Consider the following 23,574-nt stretch of genomic DNA (forward strand, 5'->3'; position numbering starts at 1 on the left):
GGCAGGACCTGTGGAGCCGTGGAGAGAGGAGCCCACACTGGAGCAGGTTTGCTGGTAGGGCTTGTGACCCTGCGGGCAACCCACACTGGAGCAGTCTGTTCCTGAAGGACTGCACCTCAAGGAAATGACCCACACTGGAGCAGTTCGTGAAGAATTGCAGCCTGTGGGAAGCACTCATGTTGGAGAAGTTTGTGGAGGACTGTCTCTCATAGGAGGGACCCCATGTTGGAGAAGGGGAAGAGTGTGAGGAGGAAGGAGCAGCAAAGACAACACGTGATGAACTGACCACAACCCCCATTCCCTGTCCCCCTGCACCACTCGAGGGGAGGGGGTAGAGAAATCAGCAGTGAAGTTGAGCCCAGGAATAAGGGAGGGGTGGGGGGAAGGCATTTTAAGATTTGTTTTTATTTCTCATTACTCTACTCTGATTTGACTGCCAATAAATTAATTTCTCTGAGTAGAGTCTGTTTTGACCATGATGGTAATTGGTGAATGATCTCTGCCTGTCCTTATCTCGACCCACGAGCCTTTTGTTATATTTTCTCTCCCCTGTCCAGTTGAGGAGGGGGAGTGATAGGGTGGCTTTGGTGGGCACCTGGCATTGAGCCAAGGTCAACCCACAACAAATATATTATACTAGCTTCCAAATTTTCTGTTTTCTATCAGCAGAAAAAGAACTTTGGATAGAAATTAAATACTAAGACTTTTTAACCATTTAGAATTATAGCAATTGGATCAAATAATTTCTTCCCTCCCTAGAGATATTCAAAATTATTTCACAACTAAATGTTAAAAGTTTCTTTGTAGTGTTTCACTGGAAACCATTACTAATGATGGAACAGTGTGGATGCTTTTCCCGCCATTAAATAAAATCACAGTTAAAGAGCACCAAATCAAGTATGTTTCATTTGTAAAACTTTTGGCATTTTCTTATGTGAAAGACAGACTATTTCTTATTTATAATATAACCCATACAAGACTCTGTGCTAAAGTTAAAAGTATTATTTCAGGTCCATTAGCGCTAAGTTTCATTTTTCAAGGTCTCTCAGGGCAGCTAAAATAATAGCAAAAATTGAAGACATATGCTACTAATGAAGTCTGTTTCATAACCTCAGAGCTATGTTCTTGCACCATTTTGACAAAAAGTAATTACTTTCTTTGTTTTACCCAAAGGCTAAACTTCTAACATAGGAAAAAAAGAGAGAGAGGGGGGAAAAGAGAATACATGCTGAATTAAATGTGCAGAATAGGTAAAAATAAAATATTACTTACTAGTAAGCCTATAAATTCTAACCGAGATTAGTCATATACCCACCAAAAAAAGTTAAAAGTAGAATTGTTTGCTGGTTTTCCCCAATAAACACTATTTTTAAAGACACTGAAAACTGACACATCTAAATAAATGCTCACTTTTATTTTAATCAAAGTGAATTATTCATATCAGCAATAATGACTGTAGTTTTAGAACAAAGTAGGCTGAAGTTCTGTTTAGTAATGTCTGCACTTTTGTCATAACAGGTGTTACAGTCTGAAATAAAGTTTATTGTGCTCAATTTTTATTAATATTATTTTGACAGTTTTTGTTTTTATACTAGAATTACAAGAAGCTGTTGTTTTCCCTTTTGTCTTTCCTCCATACCTCAAGAGCAATTCCAAGTTGTCACAGTATTTAGGTGGGGTGGCTGCAAGAACAGATGACACTAATCAGTGATCTATAGTCTAAAATGTATTTAGTAAACAGAATAGGTATAATATGTGATTATTGATGTTTATTTTGAGATGTCTGCTCTGTGGCACGCACAAACCATCCCCTCTGGTCCAGTTTAGAGCAGCACCACAGACCAGAGGAGCAGGACCCTTGCTCCAGGGTCAACGTGCCAAGCCCTGGCTGGTGGCTGGGCTCCTATGTAAAGCAGATCCCCCTTGGGCTCAGCCTTTCCCATGGTACCAGACACATCTGCATGTGTTCCGCTGTGCTCCTGCCTTTCAACTGTTTGTTGTTTTTTTGTTTTTTTTTTTAATATCAGCTCACTGGCTTAAGCCACCACTGGCATCATTAATTAGTGACCATCACTAGGTTTCTATCACCCTCTGGTCCCCTGCCTCAAATGTGTTAGAAAAGTCTGCAGTTTGTTTATTGCTTTGTTTTCCAGATCATACCAGGTTAATCTAGTCAGTTAGAGCTGGACAGATCTAGATGAACTCTCATTTTTTTGGGTGGTGCTTTTGGGTAGGCTTCATCTCATAAGACTAGCACTGAAAGCTGTTGTATTCCTCACAGTTTGTGGAGACTGCAGAGCATATGAGTTAGATGAGAAGCATGATATGAAACCACCGTCAGACAATTCTTTCTCTGCACAACAAGGTCATGTCTTTGTTCAGAGCAACACAGTACTCCAAAGAAGCTGGGAGTTCAACTGATTTAATTAAACAAACACTAAAAACTTTTGTTGAAATTAATTCCAAACTGGGCCTATGTACTGAGCTTTAAATCAATTTTAAATCATCTAGAGTCATCCTGGATAAATAAGGTTTGAGTCTAGCTGTGCTGCTTCCACAGCATTCCCAGAGCTCAGATTACATTTGGAAACATGGTTCATGAGGATATTTAGCATCTTTATTAATAAAAGGATTTAGCCAACTTGTAAGGCAAACAAGTCCCTCAGCAATTTGGATAAATACTGGTTATTGAGAGACAGGTAAATTCCTTCACTGTATTTAAAATATGGTCTTATCATTGCATAGTATCTAGTGGGATATTCCAAAATAAGACCAGGAAGAAATCAGAAGGCAATTTAATGTGCTCTGTCCAATGAACATATATTTTTGTTCATGACTTACTGTCATCAGGTATCCCAGCTCTTATGCACATAGCCCCACTACACTGATTATTGAATTAATAAAAAACCTTATCATAAACCTGGTCAAACAGCTCACTATCTGTCTATTTCTGATCTCTGCCTTGAATAACCAAACCTGCAATTGTCATTCTCAGGCTACACAAGAAAATTTAATCAAAACTCTTACAGTGAAACATAGTTATGCATCTATTCAGCAGTCCTTTTCACACTTCTATATTTATCTCTGTTTGTGTCTTCTCTGAAGAAGGTTGCAAAATTTTTCGGATTGTGATGTCAGTAAAGTGGGCTTCACGAAGGAAATTCAAAGAGAACACAATTATTTAAGGAGTATAACTCCTTCCTGAACAAGGGAGACAGCAAAGAAGTAGAGTTCTCTGAAGTTTAATTAAGGAGTCATTTTGGCATAAGCAAGGTATCCCAATTACTAAGATTGAAAAATAGAGGCACAATTTAAGTTGATGCCTGATAACCTGGAAATCTATGAAAGCAACAAATGTATTCCTGTCATTCTTTTTTTCTGTAAGTGCATCACACTTAAGTGAAACCTCCAAATTGAAGGGGACATATTATATATAAGAAGTAAAAATTTACTTCAACTCTATTTCCTGGAAGTCTAGCATTAAAGAAATAGGGTTTCACATGTTGGATTAAGCACAGCTCTCCTTGTATTACAATCATGTGAAAGGAGAAACATCTTCCAGAGGTTCAGAGTCAGAAAATGGATGCAGGACTCATTGCCATCAGTAAGAAACTCTTCTGTAGTAATAGTGTTTCAGACAACTTCTGTAAGTAATATGGTAAAAATATTAATAAAGGTACCATGTTATCAAAAAACGTGTTATAGCAAAGAAAAATAGCATTAAATATAAATATTTTTCTGAGTGTTACATAATTTGGAAGCAATATTTATTTTTTCCTTTTCAGAACAAGATTCCTATGAAGATTACAGATGCGATACATACCCCATCATATCGGTAATTCTGAAGGGACATCAAAGAAGGGAATATTAAATCTGATACCTTGATATTATGGTTGTAACTCCGTAATCAACCCTTTGACAGAAAATAGGTAAATTAAGGCAATAAAGATGTAGGAATGAAACAAAATAGATTTTTAAACCCTGAAATCTGCATAAAATATTTTCAGATTTCTCAAGTGGATGGACTGCAGTTTTTAATTGACATCTGAACTCTAGTTCCTCATCAAAGAGATTTTAGGAAAAGCGAGGTGTAAAAGAGAGCCAACTCCTCTAAAGCCAGATGCTAATTGAGCATAGTAATTAATTATTTTGACTAACAAGCTCAAAGATCATCTGAGAAGTGGCTCTAATTAGATCTTTAGTGTCCCAAGAACATACTGTAAATAAATGTATTAAATCAGAAAGGCATAGTAAAATACACTGCACTTGGGAAAGAGTGTATGTCAGTATGAATGAAGATGAGGTGACATCCTTGTAAAGGTCAGATATTTTTGAAATATTTAGAGAAGTAGTTACAGGGCTAAGGGTGAAATCTTTAAATTGGATGAACAACAGAAATTTTCCAGTATGACTCTTCCAGACTATTAGTAACCATAAGATTTTCTTCTATTTGACATTTCAAACTTTAGTATGTTTGCCTTCCTTTACAGAAGGAATTGTTATTGTTATAGTTTTTCCCCAAATAAGTAAGTAATAAGTAGACAAATAAACACACAAACAAACAAATGATTCTTCCCCATGGCCAGTTCTTTATGTGGACATCTCTTCAGTGCCTGTCTCAAGTTCTGCTTTTCAGCAATTCTGGAGAAAGTAAGCACAGTTGTTTTCAGACCAGCCTTCAAATTTCCTTGACCTTAAGTGATGTGGCATTAGATCAAGTTACTCTAAGGAAACAGCACTGACTGTGCTGACAACTGATTTCTCACTTGTGATGGATGAAGACATCTATATATTAATTCTTTTAGATTCATAGTTGTCATTTGAAACACTGACCATGATCTCTTTTTGAATCTGAACAGTCTCATATGAAGTGAAGGGATTGCCCAAGTGGGCTGCCCATATTTATCTTTTGGTGTCCTTTGAGGATCGCAAAACAATAGTTTATCATTTTTAAAGATCTTTCATCCAGATAAAGGCCTCATAAGCTTATGATGAGTGAGAGTTATGAAAACTGGGAAAAATTACTTGGAAAATTTACTGAGAAAATTTAATACTAGCAAGACAATGTAAGTGGTGAAAATATTGTTTTTAAATAAATTAATTTTCAGTGGACTTAGTGGAATAAAGTGAGATAGATAAAAAATGAAACTTTCCTAAACATCAAAAGTGTTTCTTTCCAATCAGTGTAAAATGGAATCAGCATAAAATTCTCTATTCCCCTAGGCTTTTTTGATTTTTAACCAGGTTTTATTAACTATTCCTGTCTTAGAAACACGTGTGCAACTAAATACATGGCTGTTATTAAGCAGTTAATATAGATCTAAACATATCAGTGCCTTCTTTTTGTATACATCAAAGTTAACTGACATACAGGCTTAGCCTTTTGATCTGCACTTTCCTACTTGGAGGTGCCATCATTTGCCACATGTTCCAAAGATGAAAGCTACTTCAAATTATAGAATATTGATAATAATCTATCAAATATTGGTTTATGCAAGCTGTTCCCCAAGACATACTAGATACCAAAGGGCTTGCAGGTGAAGTTCATCTGCAAGATTACAAGTTATTAAAGTTCTAATCTTTGTTCTTCAAGGTGTTTATCTCTCTATCCCTGCATCTACCTGAAAAATCAATAATAAAAAGAATTTGCACAACCAGTTCTATGATTGATGAAGTAAATGTTAGTAGTCAGAAACTTCCAGGAAAATCCTTAGAATTCAATTCTTTCTGTATTATTTGAAACTGTGTTAGTTACCCTTCATATTAATTCTCCCAGGATTCTCTTGAAGGAAGGGCAGATGCTATAGGGACATATCTTTGTCTCAGATTCTTGGAAATACCCAAAACCATATTCATTTTGTAACATATTCATTTTGTAACCATATTCATTTTGTAACAAAAGTTACAGGAGCAGACATTTAGCCTTTTAGCTGCAGGGACTTCAGAGGATAGGGCATGGATTATCAAGGAGTTCTGGCTACAAAACTCATGATTTATGTTCTGAAAATATTTGTATTACATTTGCAGCTTGTGTTAAATGTGATTAGAAAACATTAAGAAATAAGTTATCAGCAGATAACAAAAATATTAACAAAGAGATATTCCTGACAGGCAATGTTTATACGTGTGTTATTTATTTACACAACTTATCTTCAGCTTCAAAGTTTTAAGGGTAAGCTCTACTTACAGGAGGAATAACTGATACACACTAAATACACAAAATATGCAGGATTATGAAATGGTGCAACCAGGATCCTCAGAGCGTATACTCATTCATTGCAGTGGATTTAAGTACAGGACTAAAATACAGTTTTGGGTGCTGCAGTGCAAGAAAATTATTGGTAAACTTGAGTGAGTTCAGCCACCAAGATGATTATGGAGGTGGAGAGTATGATGTAGTAAGACATGCTGAGAGATCTGGATTAATTCAGTCTTTAGAAAAAACGAGACTATGGGAGTGTCTTATTGATGTTTTTAACAGTCAAATATATGGTTATAGAAAAGACAGAGCAAGCCTCCACTTGGAAGCGCACAGCAAAAGGACAATAGACAGTAGACACAGATACGTCAATAAAAATTCCAATTATATGTTAGAAAAATAAATAAATCACAATGTGGCTGGTCAAACAATGAAACAGTTTGCCCAGGAGAAGTGTGAAACCTCTTGGAGGTCTTCATAAACAGACTATTGTGAAGACCCTGTTTCAAGCAAGGGCTTAGACCAGATGACCTCCTAGGGTCCCTTTCAAAAGAAATTATTCCCTAAATTTCTAATAACTGACTTGCTCTTCATGGACTATTCGATCAGTTTTAAGTTTTCAAACCTTCACCTTTTTCTGGAATTGTTACTACTCTGCAAAGCACATCTTATGTACTGATATTTATTGCTATCTTGCTTTATTTCTTTATTATTTGAGCAATAAAGCAGTACACCAATGTCTTGCTCATTGTAATTACTCACAACCCAGCAGATTATTTTTTTATTTTTTTAGCTTCATGAAAGAAATGAGATGAAACAATATTGATTAGTTAGAAAGTAAAAATAGAATTAGACCTTCATCACAATTCCTTCCATAAAGTGGTGTTTTGGAGGAAGATTTTAGCACCTGAACAAGGATATCTTATGTCCCTGGGATCAGCATTAAATTCTGTTAGCTACATTGATTTCATAAAACTGTAATATGCATTTGGTCTTCCTCCCATAAAATTGGAGTCCGAGTGTGTTTTACAGCATATACAGAATTTTTATTAAATTCAAAGTTTTAATAATTTTTTTATAATTAAATATAGAAGTAGTAAGGTTATAAATATATATAAAGGTATTGTACCTGATTTCACCATCACATGCCATTAGTAAAATAAAGTCAATCTCTTTCAGTTATTTCAAGAAATATTTATAGATTATATATGTGTGTATATATATATATATTTATACAGGTTTAAGCAGATCATGATTATATGTCCAGAAAAGTTCAATTTTCTAGGATTTTTCTAAACATTTTTGTCTTGATTCCTCACACTGCTTGCCCCTTATTCTCTTTGAACTACTGTCCTCTGCTTCAACCTTTATTCTATTGCCTTCAAAGTGTGCAACAGGGCTTTATGAAAGAAGCAAATTAAAAGTCTCATCAGATTACATTTTTGTCATAATGCTAATACTTCCATTGTCATTGAATCATAGAATCGTTTAGGTTGGAAAAGACCTTCAAGATCATCAAGTCTAACCGTTAACCTAGCACTGGCAAGTCCACCGCTAAACCACGTCCCTAAGCACTACATCTACACGTCTTTTAAATATCTCCCTTGATCTGTTGTCACTGAGCACTGTGTTATATCACAATTTAGATAAACAACACAGAATTATAATTTTTATGTATTTCATTCATTCTTCAAGTTAACAATGAGATATAGTAATGCCATTTCTAGCTTGTGCTAATAACTCACTTAACTGCTTACACTGTCATCAAGTCAGTGCCAGAGTTTTTCTATGCCTTCATATGGGTAATTTTATTTTTCTTGTGGTATCTTTTTATAACAGTTACTTTGTTTTAAAATGATGAGGCAGTTCCAGTTCCCAGTGCTGCAAACCTCACAGGAGCCATGGTAAAAGACAGTTGTTTATGGGTTTTCCTACCTTCTCTGGGTACTTTCTTCCATATTACCTAGGCTTGAACTCATGTTAGCCCTCTGATTATCCATTTGCCTTCCCACTAGCTTGTATGCTTCATTAATGTGCCTGACTGGAAAAGATTCTGGCAGAGAAATTTAGACACAAGCTTTGCAATAACTTGAATTAAGGCTCACACTTCTAAATAGTATAACGACTATGTGGCTGGACGACTGGGATAATGAAGGCAAGCCAAAACTATCCTAGCAAGGTTCACTGTCTTTTAAATTTCTTCCTAATAATCACTTAATAAGCATTTACATGTAGCCTGATGTTTAACCTACATAAAGGGGTATGGGCTTTACAAAAACCTTTGTGAAGCATATCTGAAGCATTTCTAGGGCAATATATTCCTGTTATAATTGTCTTAGACAATAGGGTTACTGCGGTTCTGGATGAGAACTGGGAGCTTACAACCGTTTGTAATGAGCTTGTGAGGGTACACAATTTTCTGTTAACTTTATCCCATAAATGTTGACATTTTTGGTATCACAATATCTGGTTATAACTGGCATTAATAAACCAGATGATCAGAGAGAAAAAAGAAAACCTGATAGGGTTCACTGTGAAGGTCTGAAGCAGCTCTTTTGTGCAACAAGCCAGCCTTGTCATTTGTGTAACGAATTTCAAAAGGTTTGTATGGCACTGACTAACAAAAAGGCCTAAGTGGCTCATCACCATCTCTCTGCTGCAAGGAAGATCTAAGCATTTGCCTAGAATAACCCCAGGACCAGAGACGCTGCTTTGTAGTTTGAGGGTCCTGAGAATACTTCACCTGACTGGATCCACAGGTTACGTCACAACTTAATCTCTCCAATGTTTTAGAGTAATCAGTCTTTCTGTTCAGGTTACCCAATCTGAGGAGCTTTGCAACCCACAATCTCCTCAGGGAATTGCTGTGCTTCTGCAGCAGCCCAGTGGCCAAACTCTGCTGTGCAAATCTATGTATATACTTCTTTCAGGCTATATACCACAGGAAAACACAAGATTTGCTGTTTACCACTGAGAGCCATGGCTAGAAATGTGTCATCTGAGTGCAAGGAGAAAAGAAGGAAGCATCACTATTCAAAGGACTGAAGTGAAGCAATAAATAGGACCGTGCTGGTCCAACTATTTTGATTTAAGGGCATAGTGTTTCTACCCAGTGGGTAATGCAGGCAGCAGTAAAGTAACCTCATATACTGCCCTGCTGTCACCATGGCCAAATGACCTGACAATATTGATTTAAACCTGAGTAAAGATGACCTTAAGGGAACGGTCATGATCCACCCAAGTCTATGCAGAGGGCGCCTTGGAGAGACTCTTGGAGACTGTGAAGAGTTCAGGGTCACTGTAATGTACACAGTATTTAGATATTGGCATCCAGCCAGTCACACAAACCACATTTTGATCCAAGTTTTAAAATTTAAGCAAGTGTCCCTTACAATTAAAAACATGATTTATAAGGAATATTAATTATTCATAAGTAGTAGCTGATAAACAGTATACATGTAATTTAGCAGGAGTGATTTGTTTAACAATACAATCAATTGAAGCAGGTGTAAAACAATTGAAAGAGTTCAGCATTTTATTTTCATTTGCCCGTCTCCCCTTTTCCTCCAATTTTCTCTGCTGATATTCGGCTGATAAAACCAATGCCACTGAGATATAAATGCAAAGCAAATTAATTTCTGAACATTTAGTTTCAACCAGGTCTGCTTTTTTGTAAGGTACTGCTTGCTTTCATCTGGCAAATGCATGCTAAATCTTGTATTTGGATGGTGTACATTGTTTTATGTTCATTATCTTCTAAAAGGGTGGAGTTGCAAGTCCTTCATCCAGACAAATGCAAAGTTTGCAGGCATAAAAATCATAGTTTGAGCCATGAACATAACAGCTAATTCAAATCTGCTTGCAGTTTTCATTCTAGAGAATCCTTTCAGAATTTCAGGGAGATGCTGAACAAAAACATATGTTTAGATGAGGATTAGAAGCTGCCTTAAAGGTCAAAATAAACTTTATAGGGTTTCTTATTCTGTCATGGTTCCTGCTTCTTTGAAGCTTATCTTAGTGCACTTTTCTGTTGCCATTTCCAAACCTTCACCCTGGAAACTTTTATTTATAAATAACCGAGCATATTGAAGTGTCTTCCAATATATGTTGAAGCAACTGAAACATTCTCCCTTTTCAGGTCTTTTTAACGAATATGAAGAGAAGGCCAAGCAGGGGAGAAATAAGATCTGATCCTCAAAAGACACTGTTCACAGAAATCTGCTTTCTGAACAAAAATGTCCATTCCAGGGTTATTCAGTTCTGTAACAAAAAAGAGCACTGTCCAAGAATCAGTAGCTAACTAATTTGTTTTGTCCAGTTATTTTCAGCTACAAAGGACACTGAGACAATTCAGAACACATAGTTATTCAATAAACATTTCAATAACAATACTGAAACCAATCCCTTCCACTATTTTCTTTAGTATTCCTTAGTATTTCACCTTCTTCCTAATAATCTAGTTGAATTTTTCTGTATACTTAGTAGGAGTGGGGTGATTAAACAGAGGAATAGATGTAAAGTGTGATTTCTGAGATAGTTCAAAAGATAATTCAGCTATGAGGGGGAAGCCTTGAGCTAGTATTCCCAGATTAAATATTGGCAGAGATGCATTATTCCTGTAGCACAGATTTTCCTGAGAAGTTCTTTATATGAGATGCAAACATAAACACAAAGATTTTGTTGGAAGAACTCTGTATTTTTGTTGGCCCTCTGATTCTGCATTCATTTTGCCTTTTCTCTTGGCTGTGAAAAATATCATCACTTAAAATTTGTCACTTCTCGAAAGCTATTCTTGGTTCTCTCCTACACAAGCCACTGTAATCCTGTTGAGTGCTTTGGCAAGCAAATTCACATTTATGTTTAGAGTGGTACAAAAGGGAGTGCCACAGCGTATAAGAAACAAAATATAGCTTGAGCATTGATTTCCAACTACCCACTCAGTAAAGCCAGAAAGACCCAGGTGATATTTTTAAACCCCAAATTTATACTAAAACTACAAAGCACTGTTACATTACTGAAAGGTTTCCACTGTATTAATATTTCAAATTATTACTTATTCATATTCTTAAGTTTTCCATTATTATCTTTGAAAAAGTATTTTTTAAAAAATCTAGATAAGGAAGCAAAAACCACTGAAGATGTTACTTACCCAACACCAGCTGTCTAAAAAGTAAGATGTCCAAGTCTAAACTAGTTACACACAGTCTTTCTGCATGGAATGGCAAGTGAATGTCTCTCTACCCCACGGCTTTTGGTGCTTAATATAAAATGGGATGAAGTGCCCAAAGGAGAGAGGTAACTCCAGAGGTGATAAAGGAAGCCTAGAAGACTATCTTAGACTAGCTGTCGAACTTTGAACAGCTGTGGTTTGGTCAGATGAATCCCAGCCTTATGTTACAGATTTACTGAAAATCAAGATTATTAACTCCTCAGTACTTCAGAACAGAGAAGAGTATCATGATTCTTCTATAATCCTGATTTAATAATGCTAATGGGAATTTTGAGTGCACACAGAAGACAGTCTTACAGAAGACAACATTTTGGAGTTTGAGAAGACACATTTTCTCTTCAAGTGAATGAGCTGTATGAAAGAGACTGTTACGATGCTTTTAAAAATAAACAATATTGTGCAATTGCATGAAATCTTTTTATATCTGCAGTTTAGGCATTGACAACTTGACAAACTCTTGTTTCTTTTTTATCTGATGTTAAGTGTTCAAGGAAGTACACAAAATTTCTAAAGGAAAATGGTATCCTTTAAAAAAAATTCCCATCTCTCCCTTCTACAAATTAATCACCTTAGCTTTTAATGCAAATTCTTAAATATTAACAAAAAATATAATATGTGCATTGCTCAGGACATTTTCTAAAAATGTTGTAGAAAATTCATGTAGTTTTGTAGGTATTTATATGTGCCCCTTAATATTTAAGAACACAACTATGTGAAGAACTAGACTAGTTGTGTCCCATTAACATTTTAGAATCCTTGGAGCATGTCAACCAATGGATTGAAAATAATTTCAAATTGATTTGGCTTTTCACCCATCTTACACATTGTTAAAAAAGGCTATTAAAATGAATAACTTTTCAGAATAATTTTGTAAATAGAAACTAGAAATTTCAAAACAAGAGACAGAAAATAGGTGGTCAGCTTTCTACATTTTAAAATGACATAGAGAGAGAGCAAAAAGTATCTAGTAAGTGGACTATTCCAATTTTAATTAAACAATAAGCTCTAATACTTCATTTTACAGCTAAGGTGTGTTCTCCCTACATTTGTCTGATTACTGATGGATCTCAGTTTTCCTCTATAACACAAAATTTTGATTTTTCAAGCAGCAGAATTTAGAATACAAAGATTTTCAGTAAGCATTTGCATTTCTGAAAGACTACCTACTATCAATCTGTGACTTTCTGTTGACTCAACATTGTTTCAGAAAATCAATAGCGGGGATATAATCTGACATTCCATTCCAAATACATCACTCAGTCTATTGCACTAAGCATTGTCAGGATGATATAAACATCATCCAGGAGAGGAGGAATTGAAGAGGAAAGAAAAGATGAAGGAAGCAGATAATAAAACTACAGAGGTCACAAAGTTTTCAAGAACAGCTTGTAGCAGTGTTTAGTTTGTGATTCAATCCTCTTTTTGGTCCCTTTCATTTTTTTTGCTCTAAAATATCTTTCTTCATAAGCAAAAGTTAAGAGGCCTTACTTATGTTGTCCCTAAACTCAGTGTCATTAGTCTAGCAAATTAATTTCTCTTACTACCTTTGTCTTGGACTGTCTTCAGCATAGGAGCCCTACAGGCTATGAACTGACCTGTGTCTAGCTTTTCTCTCAGCAACCCACAGAAGGGTTGATTGTATCCTTGTGGTCTGGACTTTCAGTCCCTGCTTCCCCTCTCTCTTTTTTTTTTTTTTTAAGTAAATCCCTTCCCTGGGAGTATTCAAAAGAATGTAGCAGTTTGATCTTTCCATGTTTTGTTGCTGTCCTTGCTCATGGTTCCCGTGACATGATCATCTGTCCTTCCCTCTTCCAAGGTCACTGGTCACTGGTGATCAGAATCACAGCATTATTCAGACTTCAGGGATTTCTTATAGATTTTTCAGTAAAGAACTATTTGATGGCACATATAAATGGCACTGATGTTCCTGTAGAGAGGTGACTGTTGCTTTGACTTTCATCCTCCCAGCAATGTTTGAGCCTTTGGAGAAATGTGTGTTATTTTCATCTCCTCCATGCTGTGCAGAGCTGGGAATATTTTTGCTCTGCATATCTCATCTCATTTTAAATGCATTCCCCAGCAGTGCAAGAGGGGATATTTGTAGGATGTATTTGTAAAACCAGCATGTAGAGTTTAAAAAACTATTTACTTTCAGAAATACAACCCTTCTTGGTGTCTACATGTTTTTTAAAATCAGGACGAACAGAAAAAAGACGGCTTACACATAAAACACGTAACACAGAGAGAGATAAAGTATTGCGAATGCCATATTCAGTTTAAATTGAGGGAAAGTTTTTGTATTCCTTTATTAGAAGACTAGTGGTTGAATGAAAACTGATCTTTTGCCAGTGGCTACTCCCTAAGTTCCTTTGGACGTTATTGTACAAATTCTCAACAGCTAAGAAATGTCAGAGCTCTCTTCAAGCCAAAAGTTTTACATCCACTAAAGATCCCCCTCTACCTGTTATGTACAAAACCCACTGATGTCAACTGTGCCTTGTGAGATTTTTCATTTACTTAAATGGATTTTGAGCATTCATGTTTGTTGCATACATATCTCTCACAGAGCTCCCCAGAGATGACCATCATTTCTTAGAGATGAGATTCTGCCACCCGTTATCACTTATAGGATATGAGCTTTGGGAATCTGTAGATGAGAGCTATCCATGCCTTTACACTGAGTATATCCACTATTACATGAAGTTAATTTTATAGTATTAGAAAAATTACTTAGCCTATTTCCAGGAGGACTAGGGAAGAAAAAACAAAACAAAACTAAACAAAACAAACAAAAGAAAACAAAAGAAAACAAAAGCTAAAAACCTAGCTACCTTACAGCCCTAAAGCCCTAAAAGCCCTGCAGGCATCTTCACATCTCATCTAAGGTGTTACTGCCCTGTAAGAAAGGGATCAGACACTAGTGGAAATTTCCATTGTCTTCCTCTTTTGAGCAACTTCAGGATGTATTTGCAGGCATGAATTTGCATTGCTGAAACTTTGTATGAACCAGTCTGCAGCTGTTAACCTTTCCCCTATTAAGGTTAACGGGCAGTAGTACAAAGAGATTTCTACAACTCTGCAGAATGTTTTGAAGTAGGCCAATCCTAGACTTTTTCAGAAACACAATTTCCATAAGTAGTCCCAGTATATCTTTAGTTCTGGGTAAGAACAGGTTTTTGAGATGGGCCTTCTGTGAAAAAAAAAAAAGATGCTTAAGATCTGGTAAGCAGAAAATAAGGGAAAAGTTAGGTGATTCAGTTATGATGACATCAGAACAAAATAATTTCCTATGAATCTGCTTGGAAAGTGGAAAGATGAAGACAGTGAAATGGGAGAGCAAATTCTGAGCAGAAGCATATGCTGTAACCCCAAAAGGTTCTGTGGGCACAGGCAACTAATTTAATTGTATCTTGTGGCACAAATACTCTGCCAATCTCTGTGAGATCTTAGAAATGGTATTTGAAGATTGTGCTTTCATCACAATTTTTCTTTTCTGTATCTCCCAAGTAGTGTATCATTTTAGTGACTAAAATAAATGAGAAAGTTCTTTGTATATTCCCCTTCAATATCAGGTAGGTTCCAGTTTTTAATAAAAGTAATATTTATTTTTGCTTTCAAGTGTAGATGCCAAAACAAGTTTTATGTGGCTTGGCAGCTACCTGCTGCATGGCTGTTATTCAGGACATTACAAGCCTTTCTAACAAATAAAATCCCTTTCAGACAGATTTAACTGAAAATTATCAAGCTGTTTGGTCTTTAATGAATTAGATGTTTATTAAGTGAGAATAAATTAAATTATTTGCATCAATTTCAATACCTATGTTCCACTAACTGACATCTGAATTACTAATGATTCACAAAAGGGAAATTTGTTATTAGTGATAAGAGGATCACTTTTCAATAATCTTTTAAATTATACAGAGAAATAATACTCTGAGCATTTTAATATGTAACATGGATTTGCAAAAACATTTATCTCAACTATTTTTTTTTTCAAATGAGTGGAAAATATCCTAAGCAACAAGCAGAAAAGCATTATTAGATACACATATATGTATGATCAAATACAAAGCTAGCTTCATAAACTTATGACTTTACACAAGACTAGCTCTGCTTTTCAGAAAAATTCATTCTCAACATCTGATGGAAATAAAGACACATTTTTCCACATTTAACAATCACCTCATTATAATGAATAGTAAATGAAGAGACCTTAATATCTTAAAACTTTCTATCATTACACTACAAATAGGATTTATTTTCCCTCATTAAAGCTGGTTTCGAACCAGATGAAAGAGTAGGGTAGCTATAAAACATAACAAAATTTTAATATCCTTATCAGGTGAAAAGTATTAGTTGGGGAATGTCATGAATAAATATGGACCTATGTTTATAGAAAAAGGCAAAAATTATATTTTAATTCTGTAAAAAAAGCATAAGTTAGGTATAAAAATATTCAGATGTAATCATGCTTCACAGTAAATTGGGAGCTTAAAGTGAGTCTGAATCTGAGTTTAAAATAAAAAGCTAAATTCTACTCATAACTAACTAAGTATAAATGTAGCATTTCTGTAAATTGATGTTAAAAGGACATTTTTTTCTCCCATATTGCTTCAAATCTCAGATGAATTAATTTAAGTTTTATGATAATGTCATAATATATACTAAGGTAAGTAAAAGCAGAACATGTTCTTTTTGTACTTAAACTAGGACTGAATAGAAAGAAAATTCCCAGGGAGACATCTGAATAGCTTAGAACAAAACATGTGGTCTCTTATTCTGTCACGGCCCTCTGGCATGGTACGACTAGAGCAAATCGCGCATAGTTAGTTGTGTATTTATGTGCATTTGAACAAAATTAATTCTGTTTTTCTTATTTGCTAAATGACTAAAAAAACCCCCTCTGCAGTCAAAGTAACATTTGCATTCCTATAAACCCACAGTTACAGGAAGTTTTTATTAACAAGGGAGTCCTCAGTGTGCAGGTCAGACAACAAGAAAGCAAAGGATTGAGTAGTTTACATAAATAATTCTGAGAAAAGGGAACAGAACCCAAATAACCTGAACACTAACCTAAGCCACTGTCTAAACATGCAACTGTTCCTTTTAAGTCTATATTCCTGTGAAACTGGACTTTCATCATGAGTCTATACAGTATCTTTCTGCCTGTGTCCATCTTAATATCTTGTTAACCTGGTGGTTCATTCAATGAAATATAAGAGAAGGATAGTAGTTTTAAACACAATCAACTTCATGTCTATCTCCTAGGAATAAGCACTTTGGAAGAGGAGAGATGGAGCTTCAAGCATTCAGAAGATTCTGTCAATACATATATGTAAGATACATATACACATTTATATGACTGTTCCTGTGTTTGTATAGCTGAACCTCTGCTCTGCTTAGGCCAGTTGTTAGACACTATTTGTGAGTTTAGATGTGCTAATTAATATCCCGGATGAGAACTGCAGGTAGTTCCTACCATAGAGAAAAGAATTGCCCAAACTGTACATAAGTAAGATAATTTTAATCAATTTGTAGAAAATGCCCCTGCAGGGATGGTCCCATTGGATAGTCTTTTGTACACAGTTAAGATACTTAAGAGATGTTTTCTACATAGCTTAGTATAATCAACAGAAAGGGATCATGCCATGCTGGAATGGTCACACGGGACCATGGGCTAGCAGGATTATAAGAGCCAAACTGCAGTTCAGGGAATCTCCCCCAACACAGCTGAAGATGCTGCTGCAAGAATCCTTGCAGCAGACACTCCTGTCACCATTTGGACAGTGACTGGCCATCCTCTTTGAGAGATCTGATCCACATGTGAGTGTTACTCTGTGCAAAAATCCCAATAAACATTTTTTTTTTTACTAACATTGTCTCTTTGAGTGCCTGTGCGGTATGATTATAACTCTCCAGTGAAAATAGATCTCCTTGCTATATCCAGTAATGATTTAACATATGAAACAAAAATATAGTTCTACAGAACAATAATATGCAGGCCTAAAACTACTTAAGATCTCTTCTTTCCAAATCCCATGTATAATGAATTTACTTTTATACACTCTGGTGGTTTAAACTTGGCTAAAGGCAAAACTCCCACCCAGCCACTCTCTCACTCCCCATCCTTAACTGGACAGGGGGAGAAAGTAAGATGGAAAAAGTTTGTGAGTCAAGATAAAGACAGGGAGATCACTTATCTGTTACTGTCACCAGCAAAACAGACTCCAGTTGGGAAAAATTAACTTCATTAAAAATAGATTTGAAGAGTGAGAAAAATAGACAAAAAATTACAGCAACATCTTCCCCTCCCCCTTCTTCCCAGCTCAACTTCACTCCTTCATTCCCAGTTCCTCTACCTGTAGATATCTGCTCCAGCACCTGGAGCACCTCCTCCCTCCTCCACCTTCTTCTCTCATCTTGGTGCTCATAGGGCTGTTTCTCACACTTTTTTTCCCCTCACTCCTCACTGCTGTTGCTAAGTTTTGCCCTTTCTTAAATACCTTCCCCCGAGGTGCCCCCACCGTGGCTGCGGGGCTCAGCCGTGCCCTGCCGTGGGGCGGTCGGAGCCGGCTGGAACCGGCTGTGTCCGGCACGGGGCAGCCCCGGCCTCTCCTCACAGAGGCCGCCCTGCAGCGCCCCCCCCCGCCCTCTGCTGCCAAAACCTGGCCACCTACACTCAGTACATACACAAAGGCTGTAAAATACAGCATGTTTTATCACAAAGATATATTACAATTTTAAGGTAGTAGATAAATGTTTGTAAATATGCCACCTGCCTTTTCCTCTGCCTCCCCTCCTCCCCCAGCTCACCCTGCCTTTAGATGTCATTTCAGTCGAAGACAAAGTGGGCCAAAAGCAGAAGATGCCTGATGGTTTCCACTGGGATTTGGTCCCACACCCCACCACATCAGGCCTCAGACTGTTGAAACAACACCCAGCATCTGTTCTGCTCCTCCTTTTCCTCACTAAGAAAGAAAGATTTTGTTACATTTAAAGAGATACCAAGAACAAGTATAATGAATTACCTAAACAGATTTTCCAAAAAAAGTTGTCTGTTTGCTTTGGCCATCCACTTGAAGTTAGATCAAACAACAAGCTGAAACACACTTTAGCTGGAAAAGATGGTGAAATAACACTGTGCACAGATTTGGATTTCTCTGGGGTTCTGTATAAGGAATCTGCAAACCAGCCATTCTGCATAAGTGGAAACCAGAAATAATACAGACTTAACAAACTTTTGCTAACAACATTTAATTTGCAATATATTACAAGGATCACTTTCTTTAACTGGAAGCTTAACACAAGAGTTCATAATAATTTGCTGCTGCCAAATAATATTCAGATTGCTGTTCAAGTAAGTGCAACTCTAGAAAATTAATGGATGGCTTTAGAGCATTCTTTTGATTCTTCCTGTATTCACGTTCATAAATCTTTAGTTACTGATGGTCACAAATATTCACTGCAGTTCTATTGAATTGCATTATTTTGTATTTATACAGAAGAATGAATTAGCTACAAACCAAAGGATAATTCACACAGCTAAAACTATTTAAAAGGATATAAATGGTTTTATTAATCTCCAAAGACAAGACAGTGGAAAATAAGGTTCAATTCTTCCACAGACAGTGGAGTACTGTGAAGTTACAGTGCCTAACAGGGTGATATTTTGCAATGTATGATATTTTAATCCTATATTTTCAATTTTCATTTGTGGTTATTTCTTCTTATCTTAGAATGAAATTGTTAATTTCTATAAGAAATACTCTGTAAATCCATACTGATGGTAATGTCATCCCTTCCCTGCAGGATATGCTGTAACAGGAAGCATCTTTCCCAGCCCTGATTGTTTTTATTAATAATCTCTCTGGTTTGTGACAAAATGTGTCCACTTCTCGAGTTCTTAGCAGATATGTTTTATCTAAGTTTCGAAATATCATATTCTCTCTGGCTTCAGGGAACATAGAGTGAAGCATCCTTTTCAAGTAAATAAATATTTGTGGTGTGCATTTCTGTTACAAAACTACACTTTTTTTTTTTTAACTATGGAAAGTTGGAAGTAAATATAATTAATGAAAATATGTCAGTTGTTTAGAAGTATTTTGATGTACCCACTGCTTGTTTTTTGAAATGCAAATGTTTGTTAAACAGACTGGAAAAGAAATATATTTCCCTACAATTTTGAAGACTAAATCTATTATAATTTTGATTAATGTAAAGACTTTGGATCAGATTCTGATATCAGTCCCATTAATAACTACAAGTGTAACTAAAATTAGGATCTTGTTTTCCCTGTTCTCTTAAAGTTGCTCTCTTTGACTGAAGTTGTTAACTACAACTCCGTTTCCACTAGGAAGATAAATAAGTAATAACAGCTGAATATCTGAGACAGTTCTGTTCTGACAGAGAGTTGATAATCTCTCCTCCAGTACTCTCACCTCTCTCTCTTGTTGGCAGTTTGCTCTTCCCCCCATCTCTCCAGTTCACACATCCTGTCAGCTGGTCAATAGCAGCTATCGTTGATTCAGAGGAATGCATTCACTTACAGGATGTGGTGGATTGACCCCTGTGAGCAGATCAAACACCCGCCCTCCCTTTTGCTCACTCCCCTCTCCCTGAGGATGGGGAGAAAAATAGAAGGAAGGTGAAAAGGCTCATGGATAGAGGTAATGACAGTCTTATAATAAAAGCAAAAGCTGTGCTTGCAAGCAAAACAGAGGAATTCATTCACTACTGTCCATCAGCGGGCAGATGTCCACTTCCTGGAAAGTGGGGCCTCCAAATGCTTAGCAGTTGCTTGGCAAGATAAACGCCATAACCATGAATGTCCCCACTTCCTCCTCCTTTCCCTGAGTTTTTTTATTGCTGAGTGTGACATCATATGATATTGAATATCCCTTTTGCCAGTTTGTGTCAGCTGTCTTGACTATGTCCACTTCCAGCCTCTTGGCCACCTCCATGTTACTGACTTTGGGAGCCACTGGGTGGGAAGGAAAAGAAGGTCTTGATACTGCACAAGCATTGTTCAGCAATAGCCAAAATACTGTGTGTTATCAACACTGTTTTAGCCACAAATGCAAAGCACAGCACCATACAGGTTAACATGAAGACATTTAAAAGCACAACTTCATCCCAGCCAGACCCAGTACATAGGAATACAATATGCAATGTATATTGAAAGCATATTGATAAACAGCTTGATAAGAAAGCATATTGCCAGCTGGAGGCTGTCTCATGAAATAGATAAGAGGTTGAGTTACAATTAACTTTTTCCAACTAGAGACACTGATTTGGATCTTTATCTTGTGTCCAGCTCCTGGTTTTCATAATATTCTTAGAAATTTCAAATCTTTGAACCCTTTACCCCTTGGCTGAAATTACTGAATGGGCAGAAAAGTTATTAGATAGGGAGAGATAAGAATAAAGTCAAGTATACAGCCCAATCAGACAAATCTTGCTTTCTAGGATTCCAGGCAGCCCTCCTTTCTCTTCTAACTTTTTCAGTGTTATACTACCCAACCAATTAAAAGGACCATGGAAAAAGAAGTAAATGGCTATGTGATTAAGTTTACTGATAGTATGAAATTAAAAAGAAAAGCAGTACACAGCACAAAAGAGTGCTACAGATACTCCAGGTTCTCTGCTTTTCTCTTTCTATTAGAACATCAGAGACTTGCCCAATATTGTCCACCCCATAATCTCTTATACCATGTTATGCAAGGTAATACTAAAGTTCTTTCTACTCTTCTGAAATGAAGAGCAAGTTAAATGTTCCACCACTTAGGAATGCAGAAAAACAGGAGTGGAGAGGACCTCCTGGGTTGCTCAATCCTGTCTTCTGAAATTTCAAGCATAAAATAATAAAGGAATAAGATTTTGTTCAAATTGTCCAAAAGGTGGCTATACAGATAAATTAAATCATATAAAACACTGTCTGGAGGTCCTTGTTTCTATCTACTGACTATAAGATGGTCAAGAATGAGTTGCTCAGAGCTAAAGAGACTTAAAATTAGGTAAAATGAATATATCTTAGATGCTGAGTGTGGAAGGGCCCACAAAACAACTACACCACACAGCAAAAGCCACATAAAGCCTCAATACCTTCAATAAATGTAAAACATACAGTAGAAGACCATGAAACCCTACATCTCCAGTGAGCTACAGAAAGAGGAAAGATCAAGCCTGATCTAGATCCATTCAGGTATTTATGAAATAAAATTCATAACATTTATGTAAAGATCTTACCCAACACTCAAGAATAAACAAAGGAATCCTTACTAGTCCTTGACTATTCAGTCTTGGAAAAAATTACACTCTGACTCCAGACTGGATAAACAATTTAATCCAGAGTGTAAACAGGCAACCGATTTGGGCAGTGAACTCTACATAATACAACAAAATACACAAGGCTTGCAAAAAAACCCGCCAAAACAACAAAAAAACCCAACCACATTCCACTATCTTTTCAAACTGAACAGAGGCAGTAAGACACAATTTCACAAAGTATCCTTGTCTCTGGGAATTTTTTTGCAAATGCCTCTATAAGCTTAGCAAACTGCACTTTAAAGTAATTTTGATTCTTTACCTTGCAAAGATATTCAGATGGTTATTTCAGAAGTTCACTCACCAGATGATCTGAAACTTTATGTAATATCCAGCCTAAACTTATTCATAGCCTTTTATCATGTGCTAATATTATTCTTAAAATTAAAGGATTTTTCTTGCCTTGATATATCCCCTCTCAATGTAGTTAGAAAAAGTCATTATATCCCCTCTTAAACTTCCCCAGCTAGGCTAGACAAACAGAGCTCTCCTTAATCTTTTCTTTGTAAGGTAAATATTCCATTCCTTTAATCTTATCTCTTCTCTGAATCTGATCCAATTTAAATTAATCATTCCTGAGAGAAGTGATTAAAGATGTACACAATATTCCAGATGAGGCCTTGCTGATGCCTTGTGTAGTGGTATTTACATTCTCCTCTCTCTTAGAAGAGCCCGTGACTTGATGCATTCTACAATAGCAGTAGCCTTGTTTCATAGCTACATCACTCTGGCAGTTCATATTCAACACCACCAAATATACCCAGATATTTTTACGCATTTCATCACATCAGATTGACAAAGTCTCTTTTGTAGCTATTTTTTATTATTAATTCTTGAAAATATGCCTCTGAACTTTGCGGTATTAAATTGCATTTCATTTGTGTTATTTCTCTCCTTAGAATGATCAAATCCTCTTGATGCAGTCTCAGCACTTTGTTGCTTAGATATTTCTCAAGTATAGACATAGTTTTCATCTCAATGTCATAAACAAATATAGTATATATGATCAGTCCCAACGCTGATGCTTGAGAGGTATCTGTACTGATTTTTCTCCAGCCTGTCTAGCTGTTTGAGTATAGCTGGGGATAGTTTCCCTCCTAACAAGCTTCTTTCACTCCTCATGTTTATCACTGTCATCACCATGTTCGATGCTAATTTTCCTTCGAGAAATCTTATCAAATGTTTAGCTTAAATCTGAACAGAGTAGCTTTATTTTATTAACCTCTCTAGGAAGTCAGTTATCTAAAAAGATAGTTAGTCTGACACAATCTGTATGAGATAAAACCATGTTGTAATGTAAGTTCCATTTACCTCTATGCCCCTAATTAGTTCTTGTTCAAAATCTGCTCTCATGCTTTTCATAGCATTATAATCAAACTAGCTGCTTGGATCATGTTCTTTCCCAACTGCTTTTTATCTTGATACTACATTTGTTCTTCTCCAAATTTACTACTACCAGATTTATGGATTAATTTTAAATGGCTTCTACTAGATCTGCAATACCATGTGCTAATTCATTCAGTTGACTTGAATAGATGTTATCAAGCTCTTTAATTCTTTCACACTTAGGAATAACGATTTTGCTTCTAACTTTCATACTGTAATTTGTATCATGGTCTTCTCATTTGAAGCAGATAATGTATATTACCCTCACAATGACCCTCAAATTAAAACAAAACAAACCAAACCAAAACAAAAAAACAAACCAAAGGAAAACCACCAAAAAACCCACCAAGTGGAGGATTAATTAAAAATTTTGGCCATTTCTAGATTTTCCTTGTAGCCTTCTAATTCCAAGTATACAGAAGCCTCCTTCTTTTCT

Source organism: Platalea leucorodia (genome assembly GCF_965183815.1).
Source record: "Platalea leucorodia genome assembly, chromosome: 3".
Lineage (NCBI taxonomy): Eukaryota > Metazoa > Chordata > Aves > Pelecaniformes > Threskiornithidae > Platalea > Platalea leucorodia.